The sequence below is a fragment of the Piliocolobus tephrosceles genome, chromosome 4 (genome assembly GCF_002776525.5).
Source record: "Piliocolobus tephrosceles isolate RC106 chromosome 4, ASM277652v3, whole genome shotgun sequence".
NCBI lineage: Eukaryota > Metazoa > Chordata > Mammalia > Primates > Cercopithecidae > Piliocolobus > Piliocolobus tephrosceles.
The window spans coordinates 39,487,902-39,493,573 of record NC_045437.1 but is presented as its reverse complement, the minus strand read 5'-3'; the positions used below and the strand labels follow the sequence as shown (position 1 = coordinate 39,493,573).

The window sequence follows — 5,672 nt, the reverse complement described above, 5'->3', positions numbered from 1 at the left end:
CCCAAGTGATGCAGTTGCCTCTTGTCCTTGAACCACACTTCTATGCCTCACTGTCTTCTCGTACAAAACAAGGATAGCAATCGTATCTAGCTCTTACAGCTGCCCTAGGGATTAAGTGAATTATACAACTGACCCTTGAACAACATGAGTTTGAACTGTGCAGGTCTAGTTATACCCGGATTGTTTTCAATAAGTACAGTTGGCCTTTTGTATCTGTGGGTTCTACGTTCACAAATAACTTGTTCAAGGACAAATAATTAGTTATTAGTGCAGGGCTTTGACTGTAAATGGCATTTTTCATGTTTTCTGCAGGAAGCAGCTGCATGGACTTTTTTGCTTATTTATTTATTTTTCTTTTTAGAAATGGCTCCCAAGTCCCAAATTTTTAACCACCGTGCCCCACTGCCCAGCAAAAGAGTCACCACAAGTTTTACTTAGTAACATTTTTCTGTGTCCATTGATTGTCAGGTATTTCTTCCTGAGTGTTCAAAACTGTGCTTCTTGTGCCTCTTTAGTGATGTCTTCAGGGCATACAGTGGTCCTCTGTCTTCTACAGTTTCCATCTTCTTATGTTTTCTTCTATTTAAGACTTTTCCTTCTTTATCCTTTCTCAGCATATAATCAGCATTTTGTATCCAAAAGTTCTACATCCACAGGCAAAATACTGTTGATAAAAACGAATAACATAACAATAAAAATAATACAAATTAAAAACAATACAGTATTACAGCTATTTACATAACATTTACATTGACTTCCTGCAAAGAGTGAATGTGCTATAAAATGATTTTCCATGAGTGGCGATAGGCTGTGTTTTCTGCTTTCTGTTGCCCTTTATAACCACTGAGTGTGTTGTGGGGGGACTTTTCCGGATTGGCTGTCTCATGACTGACTGACTTCTCAGTGTGAGGAATAAACTTACAACGTAGGTTTTAGACAACATTTTATTAAAGTGAGTGATTTGTATACTTGTTGTCTGGTGAGTACTCTCTGAATTCAAAAGAGCTTAAAAGGAATGAGATGACAGTCAATAAACCGAAGATACTAATGGATATGTGAGTCAACCCTGGCTCAAATTTTTCCTCTTTTATTGAAAAAGCAATGACCCAAGTCATTTTTATAGGCAGTAATGTTCTTTGTGTACTACAAATTAAGTGAATTAATGTTTCCCATTCCTAAAAACATTAACTATTTACATTTCAAATTGAATTTGGGGTGGAAAAGCAAATAGAAAATATTGGATTAAAATATTAAATTGTAAAAAACGCAACTCTCAGAGGTTGCTCCCCCCGGTAATTTGATATGGCTAATTATTTTTCATCTCTAGTACACCAGAACTATTGCTCCTTTCATCTAGAAAGTTGGTTTAATTAGTTTTGTTCTCCAGAGTTTTACCTGAGTAGTTATCAATGGCCGGCAATTAATATATTATAGAAGTTTAGAAATTATATTTGGAGAGCAATAACTTAAACATGCATAAATTTAGGACTTATTTAAACTGGTTAGCAGAAGAGAAATCGGATTTCCCAAAATAGCAACACTGGGCAGGCTGTGCCAGTAATTTAAGGGGAAGTGACCAAATTTGAGAAGTGAGGACTCTTGCTATGAATCTTGGCATCTGACTTTATTACGGGTTTCATTTTCTTATAAGTTATTAAAAAGTCATGTTAAGAACGAATGCTGTTGTTTGAATCTTTGGACTGTAAGGGATAGTTTTTCCTAGTTTCTGCTCCTGGCATAGGGCAGTTGTATACACTTGCTTATTTATTCATGTATTCATCTACTCCATACGTATGTGTTGAGATAGTACTGTGAATCAGTCTTGCTGATGGATTGAATGTGGAGAGTCTGAGAAAGGGAAAACATCAAACACTACCCTTAGCTGTCTGGCTGGATTAATGAGTTAGAAATGGGGTAGTTGCTCACTTACTGAGAGACAAAGGAAGGAGACATTTTAGAGGCTGGAGAGTGGGAATCAAGAGTTGGGTTTGGAGCCTACTAAGAGGTGTCCTGTATATGATTGGACGTGCATATCTAATGTTTAAGTGATCAGGGCTGCTAATTCAGGAGTCATGATCATACAGACAGAGTATTAAGCTGTTGGACTAGATTAGGGCACCTGGGGAATAGGTGTAGTTTTAGATGAGAAGGTCTAGGACTGAGAGCTGGTCATCCCCCTATTTTGTGTTAAGAAGAGAAGGAGCATCCTGCAAAGAAGTTGGAAAAGGAGCAGCCTGAAAGGTAGGATGTAAAACAAGAAGGTGCAATGCCCTGGGAACCAAGGGAAAAATGTTTTAAGGATATGATTAATTCTACTTAGTACTGCTGAGAGTTGGAATAGTGTGGGGACCAAGCATTGATGACTGGATCTGACGATGCGAATGAGCTTAGTGAAATCTTCAATTAACATCCTGCCTAGAAGGGTTGAGAATAGGAACGCAGCTATCACAGGCATCCTTTCTAGGGAGTTTTGAAGCAAAGAATAGAAAAATGGGTCAGGTGTTAGAAGGAAATCAAGCGGGGTATTTAAAACATGGGAGCAATTACAGCCTAGTTGTATATCAATGTGAAAACTTGTGTTGCAATTAAGAGAGGAGATAATTGTAGGAGCAAAGTCTGAGTGAAGGTAATGGGATGGAATCTAGATAATAAAAGGAGGGGCTGGATTTAGATAAGAGCGGGGCAGTTCATCCATTGCAACAGGAGAGAAGGTGAAAGGTATGAGTACAGATGTAGGTAGGTTGGCAAACTTATAGCAGGTAGGATATGGGAATTATCTCCTAAATACTTCTATTGGATAAGGAAAATAAGAGGCAAATCTTTCAGCTAAGAGTAAGAATAGAACTAATGCAGAGGTTTAGGGAGAGGAAAAAAAAAGATGTAAAAGAGGTGTCTGAAGAGTGGAAAAGCCAGAAGAATACAGAGTATTGCTGGGCAATATTAACCTTTTTGAAGCCTGAAGTCATATTCGAAAGAAGGCTCAGCATGGTTGTGTTTTTGTCTAGCCACATTTGGCTGCTCAGCTGCAGATATAGGTAGAGATTTAGGTTTTAGCAGGTTGGCGTTTTGTCAGACAGGTACAAAGGAAGCAAGCTAGCTGAGGATCTGTAAAAGGAGTGGTTAAATGATGAATCTTGGAATCTAAATTTGGTAAGAAGAGAAGGAGGGATTGGAGAAAAGTAGGTGGTAGGATTAATAAATTGAATATCCCAGTAGGGCCCAAAGAGTTTTGGAGTAAGTATGTGGTAGAAAGTGAACTGGGAAGATTGGAAGTTAAAGATTAGAGAATGGCTTCAAATTGAGATTGCAGATCTCAATCAATAATAAGATCTAGGATATAGTTGCTGATGTGGGTACTGGAGGTAGAGATGAAGACAAAGTCAACAAAAATGAGGCAACCAAGAAACTGACATCCTATACTATTAAATTGATTAGTTATTTGAATATTACAATCACCAATACCTCATAGGAAAAGCAATGGAAAGAAAGACACAATCCAGTGTTACAACTTTTCAGGGAATGAGAGGTTATTACCAGAAGTGTGAAGTAATGACACCTGGTAAATATACTTTTGTAGTCATGACTTTAAAGGGAAATCCGAAGGTATAGTTGTTTATCTTAGTCTAGCAAGTTTAATTTCTAGGTAGAAACACAGAATAGGCAGATTGGTGGGTACTACCAGGGTTGGAGCATTGCCAAGTAGATGTGCTAGAACAAAAATAGAGAGAGAGTGAAAGGTGTGTCCAAGGAAGTAATTCTAATTAAGGCTGAATGGATTTCAAACCAGGTAAGAAGATAAGACATGAGAAAAGTGTTCAAGAGGAAATATTAGGTGTCAGTTACCTGTCAGTAGATTGGAAGTCTCCATAACTGAAAGTGGAGAATTTTGAGAGATTATGTAGAGTAAATGAGCTCAAAGATTAGAACATAGTGTTCAGAGAGGTGGAAGCTGTAGGCTGCAGTTAATGGTGATGACAACAAGGAATAGGAAATTGAACTGGAATGGAAGAAACAACTTTTGGACATGAGAATGTAGGGCAACTGAGACACCAGAGAGTTGATGTCATTAAACGTTTTGTCAAGAGTGGGCGTAGAAAGGAAGTTATAGAACAGATGATAAAGTCATCAATGAGTGATGAGGAATGATCAAGATTTGTAGATGACAGTAGCAAATAGAAAGAGTATGATGGCTTAAACTTCAAAGGATCTGGGCTTTAGAGCACAGAGAGGAGAAGTGGTTTAGAAGGAGCAATGCGATCTAACTCCAGGCTTTGAGGTACCAAGGGGAAGGAAAATAAATCTTCCCTCAGTAAGACTGCAAGAGAAGCTGTGCCACTAGCGGGCAGCCAGGTAAAGGGAGTGCTCAAAGACAGGTTGTATTCTTTTTTTGGGGAGGTATAACAAAGTATTACAAACTGTGTGGCTTAAAACAACAGAAATTTATTGTCTTTCAGTTCTGGAGGCCAGAAGTCCAAAGTCAAGATGCCAGCAGGGCTGTGCTTCCCTGAGGTACCAGGGAGAGGTCTGTTCCAGGCCTTTCTCCTAACTTCTGGTAGTTCCTTGGCTTGCCACAGCATAATTCCAATCTTCACATGGTGTTTTTTTTTTTTTTTGTGTGTGTGTGTGTGTGTCTTTGTCCAAACTTGCCTCTTTGAGAAGGACACTAGTTCTATTGTACTGGGGGCCATCCTACTGCAGTGTGACCTTACCCTAACTAATTATATCTGTAACAGCCCCATTTCTCAATAAGGTCACACTCTAAAGTACTGGGGGTTAGGATGTCAACATATGAACAGAGAGGGATGCAGTTCAACCCATAACAAGAGTATTTGCTGATGGCAGACAAGAGGAAACAATGGAGGGGTTTTGGAGGTACAGGGTGATTAGGAAAGTGGGTCAGAGTAGGAAATGTACAGAGTACTTGGGATGGAGCTCAGGTTTCTGGTTAATAGACAACAAAGATGTCAGGTCTGATGGCTTTACATTTGATAGCCAGACAGGGGGATATGGGGACTCTAGACAGACATTCTCTCCTGCAGCTCTCAGCAGGATGGTGGCCAAGGGGAAAGTAAAAGAGCCTCAGTGTGCTGGTCTCAGGAACAAAAGGAAATCTGAGGACTTACTTTCGGTAGTTCTGAGGTGGTGTAGTGGCTTTCGGGAGCATCTGTCTCACTTGGAGCATGAAACTGGGAATGCGTCTCCTTTGAAGGGTTTGTGTTGTGGCAGCTGAGACATGAGATGTGGAAAAGAGCCTTTACTGACTGATGGCTTGGTGTTGAACTTATTCATCAGGCAATGCGTGGAAGCTACAAGTGTCATATCAGCTACAGAGCAGAGCAAAATGTTTGGTATGATAAGAAACAGTTTTTAACATGTTTTGGCAATAGTGAAACCAAAATTGCAAGGAAGCATATTATTTTAACAGGGAGCAATTTTATTGGGTATGATGAGTACATGGGGTTCCTAGACATTTTCATTACAATATGCTGCTGTTGCTAAGTGAGTTTTTAAAAATCTTTAAGATCAGTATGGAGGGACCTCTATCTGTCAGAAAAGTCTTCACAAAATATATCAAATGGAAGAAGTTTGGTTTGGGTGCCCATCTATTTTTCCCTTCTTTATTCTTGTTCCACCTGCTGACACCCTTTTCCCTCCACTCTCCAGAGACTCCT

The 5,672-nt window shown here is 39.3% G+C and overlaps 1 long non-coding RNA gene across 1 annotated transcript; it reads right to left on the bottom strand.

The window, feature by feature from the left end:
- Positions 1 to 340: 340 nt before the first annotated feature.
- LOC111545595 lies at positions 341 to 5,262 on the bottom strand. The gene is made up of 2 exons (XR_002732500.2): positions 5,124 to 5,262; positions 341 to 664 (listed from the first exon to the last, which is right to left on the bottom strand). It is a non-coding gene; the product is annotated as an uncharacterized LOC111545595 (long non-coding RNA).
- Between the last annotated feature and the right edge of the window lie 410 nt (positions 5,263 to 5,672).